We start from the raw sequence: 15,876 nt of genomic DNA on the forward strand, positions 1-15,876 counted from the left end.
TCATTCGATGAACACATATTGAGCATTTACCAAGCTCCAGGCATCAGATAATTTAACCCAACCTTTTGCAGCAGAGGTACATACCGAGCACACAAAATATTGAATATTACCTTAGGGAGCAAACTCTCTTTTAGGGTTACAGTAAAGTTTGTAGGTATGAGACTGTGGCAGCCAGGGGCTGGTCATTTATCAATGGCTGGTGAGGGCTGTGAGGGAGGAATCATGACTGACAGAAAGTATACAGAGGGCTCATATGTTCTGGAGGAAGGTTTGCTCTGCTGCTTAGGTTCCTTTGAAATGTCCACAGGTTCACTGCTTTTAGGAGTCATTACCTCTCCAAAGGAGGTGTCGGCCAGCAACCAAACCATGCACATTTCCAGACACCTAGGCTGCTTGCCTCTCCTCCACATTTCTTGCTCAGTCTATGTCCAGCTGCAAAATTTCTTTCCATCTTTGACAATTGCCACTTTCTTTCACTTAGGTTTTTTTTTGCATGTCTTTTCCCAGTTATTTCCTCCTATAAATCTCCTTTACTTTTATCGTCTTTCTTTCACTTTTCTTCCTTTTTACTAGTCCTCCCCTCACATCCAAGGTACCCGGCAGGCTTGGGTGAAAGTGTTTCCACGGAGGCGCTTTTTCAGGTAAGAAAGAAATGATATCTCTTCTCCATACACACTCACATTTAGACAAAGTGTGAACTCGGTGGTCTCTCATTTCCTGCAATGCCATTATTTATAATTATATCAATATAAAATAATGCTTATTAAGCTCTTACTGTGAACCAGACACAGTACTAAACTCTTTACAGGCTTTACCTTATTTAATCCTCACAACAATCCAATAGGGTAGGTGCTGTTATGATCTCTAGTTTATAGATTGGAAACTCAGCCTTGGGGTGGTTATATCATTTGTTTAATATCATAAGCTAGTAAATGGTACTAAGTCACTCAAAGCCAGGTCTGTTCGAATGCAGAGCCTAAACTGTGACTTTATAAGGTCTTATTTTCTGGGTTTCTATCTTTCCTCCAACCAACCTTCCACTTAAGCCAGCTCCCTCTCTCTTCCTGAAGTGAACTTGCAGTAGAGTTGGCCTCTTTCCAGCATTAGCAAGCAGGAGGATCCTTGGCATGAGTTCAGCTCTGAGCTCCATGGAGCATTGTAACTGCTGGTACTAGGGCAATAAAATTTTAACGGTCTCCAGAAAAGACGGCTATAAATTCTTCTGAGTCCCACTTTGGGTGTAAAGGTTCACGCCTCTCTACCCCCTCCTCCTCTTTTTCCTCCACCCCTACCCCTAGCAACTCCCCCGGGTTTCATGAAAGGGGCCATGCATTAAAACAAGGCCCAGAAATCCCAGCAGCCTCCAGCTGCAGACAGGGTGGTGTTTTGTCTAAGGAACGTTCTTTAAAAAACAAAAACAAAAACAAAAAAAACTTTTGGAATCAACTTTGTTCAGGATCACAGACACTTAGCTTATGCTTTGGGGAACAATATAGAGAAAAAAGAAGTGGCAGAGGAAAATGGCCAAGGTGGACAACAGAGGAGAAACAAAGAATAATCCTGCGCCTGTAAGGATGCCCAGAAGAAAACTTTGTGAAAACGACACCCAAGGGGTTCTGGGATTTTTCCTCTCTTGATTATTTTAATATTGTTACCTGGACCCTGACATGCTAGCTGTGGTCTTTCTGAAAAAAATCACCTAGCTATTTGGAACTAATCTGGGAAATAAATATGAGCAGAGGCCTGAGAGGGAATTAAAGCTCATTTGTTCCTTCAGAAAGCAGGAGAACAGATCTCAAGGGCACTTGGGAGGCTGAGGAGTGAAGAGTAACAACAATGGAGCCACTTTTTTAGAGTCTCCTTTCTGCCCCAGTCTAATCGACGCTCACATTTAGAGAAAGTGTCACAGTGACTAAGAAAGTGGCCACTGGGACAGATATCTTGGTGTGACCTAAGTCCCAGCCATCACACGGACAAAGTTGCTTTGACTCTTTTCCCCCAAGGATAGGAGGGGGGCTGAGGGCTGAGGTCAGACCCAGAATGTGCATGCATGTCAAGGATGGGTGAAAGCCAGGGGCCCTGGGGCTTGATAAACACAACAAAAGGGTTTTGTGTGTCTTGTGTGATAAAATCCAAAATGTAGTTTTCTAAATCCTGCTTCTCTCTTAGTTTCTATACCCCTGTGCATTTCACAGGAAATTAAATCTGTGTTTGTCAGATTCCTTTACCCTTACTTCATTGAGGGGAGATTAGGTTGGAATTGGGTTATATACCAGAAACTGCTAGGATTTGTTTCTGTAATGAACTTATAATGTTTTTCTGATCAAGACTGAAGTACATCGGCAGGGCTAGCAGCAGGTAGGCCTATCTTTCACCAGCCAGAGGACAAGGACATGATTATTGCTGAATTGCGTGTTGCATATGTGCGTTCACATGCACACACGTGTATGTATGTGCATGTAAAGGAGCAGAATCAGGAGTGGATAACTTGCATTACTACTGTTTGCTGAACCTCAAATCTCAAATTCGAGCCAAACATTTAAAGCAATCTTGGGAGTTGCCTTGTTCTCCTTTTCTCAGATGTCATTTTGGGTTTGCCCAATTTGCCCAAAGAAAATTTTCTATTTTCTTCTGTCTTTTCTTTAAAGGCTCCTTGAGGGGAAGAATTACGTCTTATGCATTTCTGTCTCTCGAAGTCTAGCATAGAGTGCCTGGCATCCAGTAGATACTCAATTATTGTTTGTGGAAGAGAAGTAGCAATCTTTAAGGAGCATTTTAGCCACCCCCGTGAGCTCCTCCTTGTGCCTCCTCTTCCTTCTTTAGCCTCTTTTAGATCTGAATATGTTCTCTCCAAAGCCCACAGACTTCTTTCCTTTTTTTTTTTTTTTTTGGATACCTTTAAAAAAATTACCTTTATACCAATGACTTCCAAATTCCTTTGTTCTCATCCCTCCAGACAGCCGTCCTCCATCTCCATCATCTGGCTCTTGGGGAACTGTTTTTGGAGAAGGCAACTGCGAGGTAGAAGACACTTTTTCAAAGCAGTGTGGCTGCTCTTCTGTAACATTTTTCCTGGCAGGGCTTCCCTCTGTGCATAAGTCTAGAGCAGGAGCCTCAGGCTTCCTTGCTGCTGTCATCTGGTGATGGAGTGGGGCAGTGCCGTCTGCTGAAGTCCTGGTGTGGAATGGGGTCAGAGGTACCCTGGGCCTTGGAATCTGGGGATGGGCTAGGGCATGGAAGAGAGAAGGCATCTGAGGTGTAAAGTCTGAGATACTGTGGTGGCAGTGGTGGTGGGGGGACCATGCAAACAATGCTGTTGTACAAGGATGGTGAGAGTCCCATCCTTTGGTTGGACACTTGGGGCTACAGTTCCTCCAAGTTACCTTTCCTCTCAATCCCAAACTCACAATAGTGTAAGACATCTATATGGAGAGCTGAGTCCAATCTCTTTCTCTACCACAAACTGCTTGACTTTAAGTATCTTATTGCTTGCCAAGCCTCCAGCCTCCGGCCTTTAACCTAATCCGATGGCTCTCCAATTTGAACACTACGTATGATTCAGAATCACCTGGAGGGCTTGTTAAAACACACGGTGCTGGTGCTAAGTCCCACTCCAGAGTTTCAGGTCAGTAGTTCTGGGGTGAGGCCCAAGATTTTGTATTTCTAACAAGTACTCAGGTGATGAAGCTTGATGCTGTTGGGGAGACCAAATCAGACCAACAAGCCCACTCTTCAGAAACTATTCATCCATCGTTTCTCTCAAAGTGCGTGGTGCCATTGATTGAGCTTGCTTTCAGATGCTTTATCTCATTTAATCCTCACAGCAGTCCTATGAGTTGGCTCCCATTAATATTCCCATTTTAAAATGGAAGAAACTGAGGCACGCAGAGGTTATATATCTTGCCCAATATAAGTGGCAAGGCTGAGTTTCAAAGCTGGGCAGTGTTGACTCTGAAGCTTGTGTATTTAATCACCCTGCCATAGTGCCTTAATAGTCTAAGAATTTTTTTCCACATGGATGACTTCTACCTTAGAAACATGGGGCTTTGCAAACAAGGTGCCCTTTCATTCTGAAACCCCTGCCCCAATTTTTCTTTGCTGCTGGTGAAGTACAGCAGGAGAAAACACACATTTAATCTCCATTAAGACCTTCAGACTTTTTTGGAGAGGAAGTGTAGTCTGACTTGAGAAAGAAAGTATGAAATTTTTAAAGAAAGGCAGTTTTATTGCCTCCAATAACATATGGCAATACAAATGAGTGACTAACAGAGCATTTCCAAGAATTCCTCTTAGCCTTTTAAAATAAATAAATATAGCTCATTTGCATACACACAACTGTATTAAAGATCAGGGCTGATTATTTGAGTTCTGGTTAAAAATACATTAGAATTTTGCAGCCGATATTTTAGAAGGTCAATATAGGTTAAGAACTCATGTTTTGGAACATGCAGCCTTTAAGATCATCCCATCAAATGGACTGCTTTCCTTTTGCTTCTGGATTTGGATTTTGGTTTCTCAGGAGAGCTCTCTGGCAAAACCCACAAACATGTAACTGTTATGTCAAGGCAAAATGTGATGCATACTGGGCAGGCTAGGATTGGATTTTAAATAAAAACAGCTCAAATATCTTGGTGCTTTGCCTCAGCAGAGGTTCCCACACTTACTGGAAGTTTTGTGGAAGTTATAGATTTTCCAGAGATTCTACTACATAGCGTGTCAGGAAAGAGTCTGGGAATTTGCAACATATATAATCTCAAATTTTACTTTGTGTGTTTTTTTCCATAGTAATTTTTTTTCTGCCTATGCAGTTCAAATGCACCACACTTAGAGAAACACTGCCAGTTTATGGGGAGGGAATGCGGAGGTCTCAGACACAACATCAGGGGTTCCAATCTACTCGCCTATTAGATTTACTTGCAGCTTTATCAAAAAACACCAATTCCCCAAGCTCTACACAAAACAAATTATGGCAGAATTTTTAGGAGTGGACCTGGACATCAGCATAAACAAACAAACAAAACAAAACAAAACAAAACAAACACTCCCTGGGTAATTATAACAAGGGGGCCAATGTTGAAAACCACTAAGATAGTCTGGTTTGGAGCAATACAATTAGGGGAATATTTAGCTGAGGTTAAAAAGCGGAATAGTGGAGGACAGGATATGCTGCATGTTTGGGTGGATGAGTATGCGTCTTTTCCAGGTTAGAATAAACTGCAATAAGGAGACCTTAACGTAGGAAACAGGTGCTAGGCTGACTCAGTCCTTCCTAGGCCGTGATTCATTCTATCCCCATCCCGTTGTGCAGGGCCACTGCCCAGGGCCATCTCCATGTGGCCAGCTTCAGGTGCCTTGGGCAAGGCCGGGCCTTGCACAGGGCTTTGTGCTCCCTTCTCTTGGCCCTCTGTCCTGGGCTGCTCTCTCTCTGGCTACTCAAGTCTGGCAGCCATACAAACCCCTGCAGCCCGGTGGTTTCCAAATGATATCCCTTCAGCTTCAGTCCAGAGGCTCTGGCTTTTCTGTTTGTTTTCTTTTTTTCTTTCTTATTTAAGAAGCTCAAGAGAACTTAAAAGCAGACCCTTGAAAGCTAAGCATTTCTAATCACATAAAGGTGTCTCTGCAGGGCCTGAGCTGAAGAGGGTTTGTTTGGGGGCTTTCATCCTTCTGTGTATCCCCTTCCTTCTTCAAACAATCTTTCTGGGCTCTTATCCACCCAGCTTCTTTGCCGGATGCCCACCCCCATCATCTCCATGTTTGAGGCCCAGAGGGAAAAAAAGTGGAAGGGGTGGTGGCCGAGGGCCTGAGGGGGAAGGGAGGAAGCCGTCAGCCCCCATGCTGGGCCCAGGGAGACTCTGTGAGAAACCCCCTCTCCATCTGCAGCCCAGCCCGGTGGGAGTCAATTAATTCTGAATAACCTAAACCGACAGAGGTATTTGCATTCACAACCTGACTGATGACCGTATAAAATTGATTTATGAATTAAAGTGCTTCCCCTCCCTTTATCCTGATTCAGGCTGTAATTGATTATATGTGCTGCAGCGAAATTAAATAAAAGAAAATTAAAAAGAAAAGAAAAAGGAAAGTGAAAAAAAGAGAGGCCCTTGCTTGGCGGTCTAGCGTTCTCAGGGCTCCTCGGGATTAGCCGTTCTATTCATCACTTATCATTTTTTATTTAAAAAGTTACTTCTCCCTTTGTCTTCACCCCTACCCCCTCAATATCTGCTATTGCCAGTATTCTCCTCTCCTGCCTCCTCTCACTCACTGATCCTCTGGGGTGTAACAAAACAGTTATCTTCATGTTCTCTGGACAGGGCCAGAGAGAAGCAAAGACGGATATCTCCTAGGTAGCACTGTGCCCTCAAAAATTTTAGAAGTAAGCAAAGGTGTCTTCAATCTCTGCCTCTTCTGCGTTAGTCTCATTCTGTCCCTTTTCTGACTGCTCCCTACTCCACAGGCATACCATCAAAATTTCCTTGCAGGAAATTCTCTCAAATATGTTCTCAGTAAGGAATACATTAATAATAAACTTTATTTTTATTATTTATTTATTTATTTAATTTTTTAGGCGAGGCAACCCTTAGTTGACCTCACAGATTGCAAGGACTTGTCAGCTTACGATCCCTTATTTATTTATTTATTTTTTTTATTTTTTACACCTACAGCACCTTGGTCTTCCTAGGTGGTCTCCCATCCAAGAATGAAAAACTTTTTAATGGCCCATTCCTCTCAGCAGAAATTCACAAAAGAATAAAGTCTTTAGATAAAGGAATAAATCTCTCTCTAATTGTAAAATTTCAAGCTCTTACCTAGGGGACAACTGTTTTCTTAGTGGCAGGAGGGTCTCAAATAAGGGAGTAGGGGAACTGAATTCAAATCATCTAGATAGCATGAGAACAGGTTTTGGAAATAGTTAGACCAACACTGAAAATTACTAGTTTTGTACCCTTGCGCAAGTCACTTAACCTTCCATGCTTTCATTGACTCCTATTTCAGAGATAAGTGCCTAAACTGAGGTAATGGATGTAAATCCCCTTGAAGTGTGGCTCAGTAAACATGGCAGATACTGCGCAAACATTAGAGCCTACTTCCTTGCTTATGCTGCTTATGAAACAAGGCAGCGCTGACTCGAGTTTTCTGACAGTAGAATAATCAATGGCTTTCTCCCAACTTAAACCCAGTGTTGCTATTTGAACCACGAATGAAGGACTGGTTTTCGTTGCCAAGCCCAATCTTGAGAGCAGACTATCTTTTATGTTTCTATATTCTTGAAGATCCTGGCACATAAAATACACGATTAAACCATAGCACTCAATTCGCCCTCACTGCTTCTTCAACTTTTCTCTTCCCTGTTCCACCTCAGGACTTCCAAGATTCATTGATTCCCAGTTCCTGTTACTTCTTTCCTTCCTCAATTGCTGTCTCAAAAAGCCTACTTCCTACTTTCTGTTTTACTGTCTTTGACAGGTGCAGTGTCAACACCTCTCCTCTAAAGTGTTAATGTGCAATTTATGGGTAATCTCATATTAAGTGATGTTGGCCACATTTCACAGAAAGTTAAACAAAGTTTGGAGAAGTTGTTTGGGCCTGGCCAAAAGATTACTTTGTTGACACCTAGCATGATGCTCGTATTCCTCAATGAGGAGCTCTTCTAGGAACGAATCTCTCAACGAGAGTACAGAGTGAACTCGCAAAGAATCACCACAAGAAAACTGAAAACTAGACCCTCTTCAGGGAATGTTCAAAAGGTGAGTTATATGATGAGAGGGTTTCCAATAGTAGTTTAGTCAGCTCTAAGTGAGGAGCTAACTTAGAGAGGAAGCTTTTAAGGGGTTTGCAACCTTCTTTCTCACCTCATCTCAGGAGACCCAAACTGCCACCACCGTGAGGTGGGATCAGGTGTCTTGATATTTCACACATTTCCTCTGCTCCTGGCTGATCCTAGCAATCCCTTTTTTGAAATGCAATAAGGAGGAAAAGTGCTTAAGCTGTTTTCAGCCTTTTACTACTTGGGAAAAATGGGGTAACTAGAACAGCTGAGAGTAGTTTGAGAGAAGATTCCAGTTGGGCGAGTACAGAAGCAGCATGGGGTGGGTAGGAAGGAAGTGGCCAAGAGTGGAGCCTGAGGTGACAGACCACCTGTGCAACTTTGCTAGCAGAAGCCCCACACATACGTAATCATAACAAAAAAAAGTATTTTAAGTGTATGTAGAAGACAATTAACATAGAGAGATAGACAATTAACATAGAGAAGGAACCACTGGAAGAAATCTAAAGTGGATAGTTCTAATTCATAAGAACATCTTTTCTTAAAAGAAGTGAAACAAGAAACTTGCCTATTTCCTTGAGGATGAAGCATGGTTTAAAAACACAGGTGGAAAGGTGTTAAGGCAGAGGTGAAAGTCTAGTATCTAGCTTGCTAGGGATTGGCTTTATAAGATGAAGGTGTCCCGTCTGTGTCATGTGGCTGAAAATGGCATCTCCAAGTGACTTATAGGACAGAAGTCCAAATTTCCATAGGCCAGAGGATAGGACCCCTCTGAATCATCTGAGACTGCTTCTCCGCTACAGTAGTGATATCTTAGAGCTCATCTTACCCTGGCTGGGATCAGCCATCATACAATTTAAACATAACCATGACCTTAACTTCTGCCATGTTAAGTTTGGAAGAGGTCCAAGAGCAGTTGTGAGGAATCAGTTATCAGAGCCTTGGAGCTAACCAGTCAACAAGCCAGATGGGGAAGTGTCGGGGTAGAGAATTCTAGGAGGCTTGTTTCTGCTGCTCAACTTCAAAATGAGAAAAACCTGCACACAGATGTTTATAGCGACTTTATTTGTGACTGCTAAAACTTGGAAGCAACCAAGATGTACTTCAGTAGGTGAATGGATAAACAAACTGTGGTACATCTGAACAATAGAATACTATTCAGTGAGAAAAAGAAATGAGCTACCAAGCCATGGAAAGACATGGAAGAACCATAAATGAATATTGCTAAATGAAAGAAGGCAATCTGAGGATACTACATACTGTACAGTTCCACCTATATGACATTTGGGAAAAGGCAAAACTATGGAGTCAGTAAAAATAACAGTAATTGCCAGGGGTTAGAGAGAGACAGGGAGAGAGAGAGAGAGAAAAGGATGAATAAGTGGAGCACAGAAGTTTTTTAGAACAGTGAATCTATTTTTCTTTTTGATACCGTAATTGGGGATGCTTTTCATTATACATTTGTCAAAACCCATAGGCTGTATAACACAAAGAGTGGACTCTAATATAAACTATGAATTTTAGTTAATAAATAGGTATAAACATAGGCTCATTGGTTGTAAGAAATGTACCACACCAGTACAGTAGTTAATAATAGGAGAAACTATGGAGGAAAGATGTAAGGAAATGGGGAGGGAGAATGAGTATATGGACTGCCTCAGGACTGCCATGATTCATTCTCGGTACTTTCCAATAATTTTTTTCTGTAACTCTAAACTTCTCTAAAGATAAAGTCAATTAAAAAAGAGAGAGAGAGAAATGAGAGAGCTTTTTTTGGTCATTATTGACTTTTAGCTGCTTGTTAGAAAGATCCTACATAAATGCCAGTTTATTAATCTTAATGACAAACATAAATGATTTCTGGAGACATAAAACAGCTTGCTCATATACAGAAAAAGATATCGCCTGAAACAGTAATACTGCTGGGCCTGAGTGGCTGTCATTGTAACAATGCCATCTCAAGCTCACGACAGTCCACTTGGTATGACTCTGCTCTGACAAAGAGAATCTGATCCTCTTTCAACAGTGTCTTCCTCAGATCTTTCAAAGATAAAGAGAACAAAAAGTTAAAACTCAGACTTATGGCAAAGAGGGCAATCTGCAGAGAATGGAAGGAGAGTTGTTGAAACCACAAAAATGAGATTCTGGAATCACTTTTGTCATAAAGGTCCAATCAAATGTTCCTTGGAAGCCACTCAGCCACAGCAATGCTTTTCTTTGAACATCTTTACCTCTGGTGTTGCATGGGTTTGATTTCCATTCTTAGTGCAGATGTTTTCCTAGACTTTTCTCTACAGACGTTACAAAGAATGTCTCTTCTTTTGTTTAGAGAAAACCCAATCATACTTCTCAACTGTAACTTCAGCATCTCCAAAATTCTAGACAGTTTTCTTCATATACTCCCACTACCACAGAGGGGCCCAACCTAGACTCCAGCTCTCATCCCTGCTGCTATCTGGGCTCCTATCCTCACCTAAGATTATCTCTCTACAGGCCAGAATCTGGCCCCGTCCAGAACTACTTTTCTCCTACTCTTGCTGTGACACTTTGTCTACTTGGTCCAGTTTCCCAATCAGTTCAATGCTCTTGTACTCAGTAACCACAATTTGGGGAAATATGTCATATATATATATATATATATATGACATATATATATATCACTCTCCCTAATTCAGCTCAATAAATTTGTCTGACCCACAAAATAAGGCTTTGTAGAATCTGCAGAGAAAAAGAATAGCCTTTTTCCTTGGAACCTAGTTCTGAAGCTAAGATGTGTGTCAGTTAAATGAAAACAGAACAATTCTAAGCCAAGATAATAAACAAGGGTTTGGCAGTAAGGTACTGTCTACATATGTAAATGCCAAGAGAATCGAAAGGAAGGAATAGATATCTGTGAGAAAGGCTTGTCAGTGAAAACTTTTGGGAATAACTAATGTGTAAGATCTAATAGAAACTTCTTTGGTCTAGTGTATGCACTTTCCTTGGTTCAAGAAAGTGAATAAAAAAAAAAGCGTGGTTTGAATCTTCAGGAAACGATATGATAAAATAGTAAAACTACCCAGAAAAAAAATTAAAGGAAAAAGTAAAGAAAGTAACAGCAAAAAATTTCATCAACTACATATTTTTTTCAGCTGAGTTACTCAGTATATTTTTCCTACTTTATCTGATCATGAAGTTTAAACTCGGTGATTTCAGAACACCTACTATATTATCCTTTCCTTCTCTCTTTATCTTTCCTTAACTTATGGTGGTATTGGAAAAGAAATTAATAGGATAAAAATAAAGACAGGAGGAATCAAAGAAATGTTGCCAAACATAACTATTGGAGTCTCAAATGAGAAGTTGTAAATCATGTAGAGTTCAAGGCAGATTTGTAAAAGTTAGAAGAAAGAAAAAGGAAGAAGGACCATATTGACTATGATTTAAAGGATAAGTCACTTTCAACTTTTCAAATGAACAAACCATCAGAAAACCTGATGCCTGGCCGTAATCTCTAAATGCTGAGAAACGACCATGTGCTCAGAACTCTGTTTATGTCATTAATATTTTCTCTTTGGAAAGGAAGATATTAATACCTCATGGAGTATTGTGATTAGGTAATTGATGCATATAAAGCATTTAGAATAGGGGCTGGCACATAATACTACAGTATTGACTTTAATTATTCATATACGACGAATACACACAGAGGTTAAAAAAAAAGCAAACAAAAACCCAGTCACTCTTAACACTTGGTTGGCATGTTATTTTTAAGTAACCATATATTATATTCATTCTTTCTAAAATAAATGATATCTAGGATGGAAATGAGGCAACTTTAAAGAATGTTAGTCTGGGTTTAGTAACATATCCATGTTTTTGTTTAGATGAAGGCATAAACCTTAATAATTACATTCAAGTGATCTTTGATTACCTGGTATTAAAATATCTAAAATAGGCAAATGTTTAACCTATTTAAAAATACTATATTTTTGTGTAATATAAAACCATAGTAATATAAAACTAGAAATCAATTACAACCCCCCCCCCCCAAAACCCTGAAAAACACACAAACACATGGAGGCTAAATAACAAACTATTAAACAACAAATGGGTTAACAATGAGATCAAAGAAGAAAACAAAAGATACCTTGAGACAAATGAAAATGAAAACACAATGACCCCAAATCTATGGGACACAGCAAAAGCAGTCCTAAGAGGGAAATTCATAGCAATAACATAGGCCTACCTAAAGAAACAAGAAAAATATCAAACAATCTAACTTTATACCTAAAGGAAGTAGGAAAAGAAAGAAAGAAAGAAAAAGCCCAAAGTGAGTAGAAGGAAGGAAGTAATAAAGATCAGAGCAGAAATAAATGAAATAGAGTCTAAAAAAAAAAAAAATCCAAAGATCAACAAAAGCAAGAGTTGATTCTTTGAAAAGATAGACAAAATTGATAAAACTTTAATCAGACTCATCAAGAAAAAAAGAGAACTCAAATTAATAAAATCAGATGTGAAAGAGAAGTAACAACTGACACCACAGAAATACAAAGAATTATTAGAAAATACTACAAATAATTCTATGCTAACAAATTGGACAACCTGGAAGGAATGGATAAATTTCTAGAAACATACAATCTTCCATAAATGAATCAAGAAGAAACAGAAAATATGAACAGACCAATTACTACTAACAAAATCTAATCGGTAATCAAAAAACTCCCAACAAACAAAGTCCTGAACAAATAGTTTCACTGCTAAAGTTTACAAACAGTCAAAGAAATTACACCTATCTTTCTCAAACTATTCCAAAAAATTCAAGAGGAGGGGAGATTCCCAAGCTCATTTTACAAAACCAGCATTATCCTGATTCCAAAACCAGACAAAGACATTACAAAAAAAGAAAATTATGGGCCAATATCTCTAATGAACTTAGATGCAAAAATCCTGAACAAAATATTAGCAAACCTAATTCAGCAATACATCAAAAAGTTCATATACCATGATCAAGTGGGTTTTATTCCTGAGATGCAAGTTTGGTTCAACATCCTCAAATTGATTAATGCTATACATTACATAAACAAAATGAATGATAAAAATCATATGATGATATCAATGCAGAAAAACTGTTTGACAAAATCCAGCATCCATTTATGATAAAAACTCTCAGCAAAGTGGGAATAGAAGAAACACACCTCAATGTAATAAAAGCTATATATGATGAACTCATAGCTGATACTATATTCAACAGGGAAATCTAAAAGCATTTTCTTTAAGATTAGGAACAAGACAAGAATGTCCGCTTTCACCATTTTTACTCAATTCAGTATTAGAAGTCCTATCCTCAGCAATAAGACAAGAAAAAGAATAAAAGACATCTAAATTTGAAAGGAAGAAGTAAAATTGTCATTATTTGCAGATGATATGATATTATATTTAGAGAAACCTAAAGATTCCACCAAAAAACTATTAGAACTAATAAATAAATTCAGTAAAGTAGCAGCATACAAAATTAATATTCAGAAATTGGTTGTATTTTTATACACCAATAATAAACTGTCAGAAAGAGAAATTAATAAACCAGTCCCATTTACAATTGCATTAAAAAACCCAAAACCTAGAAATAAATTTAACCAAGGAAGTAAAAGACCTGTATTCAGAAAATTATAAGACATCGAAGAAAGAAATTGAAGAAGATACAAATAAATGGAAGGATATATTGTGCTCATGGATAGGAATAATTAACATCATTAAATGTCCTTACTACTCAAAGAAATCTATAGATTCAATGCAGTCTCTGTCAACATACCAATGGCGTTCTTCAAAGAATTGAAACAAATAATCCTAAAATTTATATGGAACCACAAAAGACCCTGAATAGCCACAGCAATCTTGAGAAAGAAGTACAAAGTTGGAAGTATTACATTTCCTGATATGAAACCATATTACAAGGCTATAGTAATCAAAACATCATGATACTGGTATAAAAACATAGATCAACAGAACAGAATACAGAACTCAGAAATAAACCCACATCTATATGGTCAATTAATCTATGACAAAGGAGGCAAGAATATACAATTAAGTAAAAATAGTCTATTCAATAAATGATATTGGGAAAACTGGACAGATCATGCAAAAAAGAAAAAAAAAGAAAGAAATGAAACTAGACCACCTTCTTACACCATATACAAGAGTAAACTCAAAATGGACTAAAGACTTAAATATAAGACCCAAAACCATAAAATTCGTAGAAGAAAACATGAGCAGAAAACTCTCTGACAAAGCTCTTGGTAATTTTTTCCTGATATATCTCCTTGGGCAAGGGAAACAAAAGAAAAAAATAAACAAATGGGACTACATCAAACTAAAAATTTTTTGCATAGCAAAGGAAACCATCAACAAAACAAAAGACAACCTACTGAATGGGAGAAGATATCTGCCAAAGATACATTTGATGAGGAGTTTTTGGATATTTCCAAAATTTATAAAGAATTCATATAAACAAGACCAAAAACCAAACAATCCAAAAAAAAAAAAAAAAAAAAAGGCAGTGTAACTGAATAGATGTTTCTCCAAAGAGGACATACAGATGCCAATAGACATATGAAGACTCTCAACATCACTAATTATCAGAGAATGAAAATTAAACCATAATAAGATATCAATTCATACTGTCAGAATGGCTATCATTAATAAATAAAAAACCAACAAGTGTTGGTGAGGATGTGGGGAAAAGTGAACCCTCGTGTACTGTTGGTGGGATTGCAAATTGGTGCAGCCACTATGCAAAACAGTTTGGAGTTTCCTTAAAAAATTAAAAATAGAACTACCTTATGACCTAACAATTCCATTTCTGGGTATTTATTTGAAGAAATCAAAAACACTAATTTGAGAAAATACATGCACTTCTATGTCCATTGGAGCATTATTTACAACAGCCAAGATATGGAAACAAACTAAATGCCCACCAATAGATGACTGGATAAAGAAATGGTACATGTATACAATGGAACAAAATAAATGAACAAACAAAAGATAAATAAAAAATAAAAACACTATATTTTTTTCTGATAAAGAATGGGTTAGGGGGATAAATCAACATCATTAAAAATAGAGGCTTGTTCCTTTAAAAGGACCACCTTCCAGCCTTGGAGCCAATGTTTCAAACCTTTGGGAAGAGTAAGTTGACCAGTTCCTTGAGTTTTCCTGGTGGCCCCCACAAGAGTCCTTTTGCCACACCAAAGCTCTCTGCTTGATTTGAATGGATGTCCTCATCATGTGATGGTCCCTGCTGGTCTAGCCACATGCAGGTATGTACAGGGAGAAAAAAGGTTCCCTGCTATACTCCTCCAAGGCTGTGTATTTGGTGGGGAAAAAAGAGCAGCCGGCTTGAGAACTCTGCTATCATTAATCATATTCTGCCATCATGACAATTTGGAGAGGAATGTCCCCATGACCGCCTCATTGAGGTCTGCTTATTTGCTTCCATGAAACCAAAAAGTAGAGACACTCAATCTCTTGGCTGCCCGAATGACGTCTTTTCCTATTCCTTCCAACTCTCAACATTTGAGACTCTAAGAGATTGTGTTTTTAAGAGCAGCTCTCTGGTCCTCAGTTCTTCATGGTCACCTTAGAGAGAGAGACTCTCCACATCATATTTCAACCCCTAATCTTTTATTTTTATTTATTTATTTTTTTAGGCGAGGTAACCCTTGGTTGACCTCACAGATTGCAAGGATCTTGTTAGCTTACAATCCCTTATTTTTATGTCTACAGCACCTGGTCTTCCTAGGTGGTCTCCCATCCAAGTACTAATCAGGCCTGATCCTGCTTAGCTTCCGAGATCAGACCGGATCAGGCTTGTTCAGGGTGGCATGGCTGTAGTCTAATCTTCTTTTAAAAAGACACATTTCAGCTCTCCAAAGTGACTTTTCCCTCAAAGTACAGGAACTCTGTTTATCTGATTTTCTAGAGATAGTCCCCAGGAGTCTGCAGGCAAACCTTCCATAACACGATGCTGGACAACAGAGAAACAACCTGGAGAGTAGAGGCAGCACTACTGCATGGAGAAAAGTCATCTCTGCAGAAGGTGTTGAAACATTTGGGATGAAAAGTAGTCTGCTTAG

The 15,876-nt window shown here is 38.9% G+C and overlaps 1 pseudogene; it reads right to left on the reverse strand.

Annotated features, from left to right (window-relative positions):
• Window positions 1-15,517: 15,517 nt before the first annotated feature.
• Window positions 15,518-15,636, reverse strand: LOC111736302 (annotated as a pseudogene).
• Between the last annotated feature and the right edge of the window lie 240 nt (window positions 15,637-15,876).

This window comes from Pteropus vampyrus, unplaced genomic scaffold (genome assembly GCF_000151845.1).
Source record: "Pteropus vampyrus isolate Shadow unplaced genomic scaffold, Pvam_2.0 Scaffold1, whole genome shotgun sequence".
Taxonomy (NCBI): domain Eukaryota; kingdom Metazoa; phylum Chordata; class Mammalia; order Chiroptera; family Pteropodidae; genus Pteropus; species Pteropus vampyrus.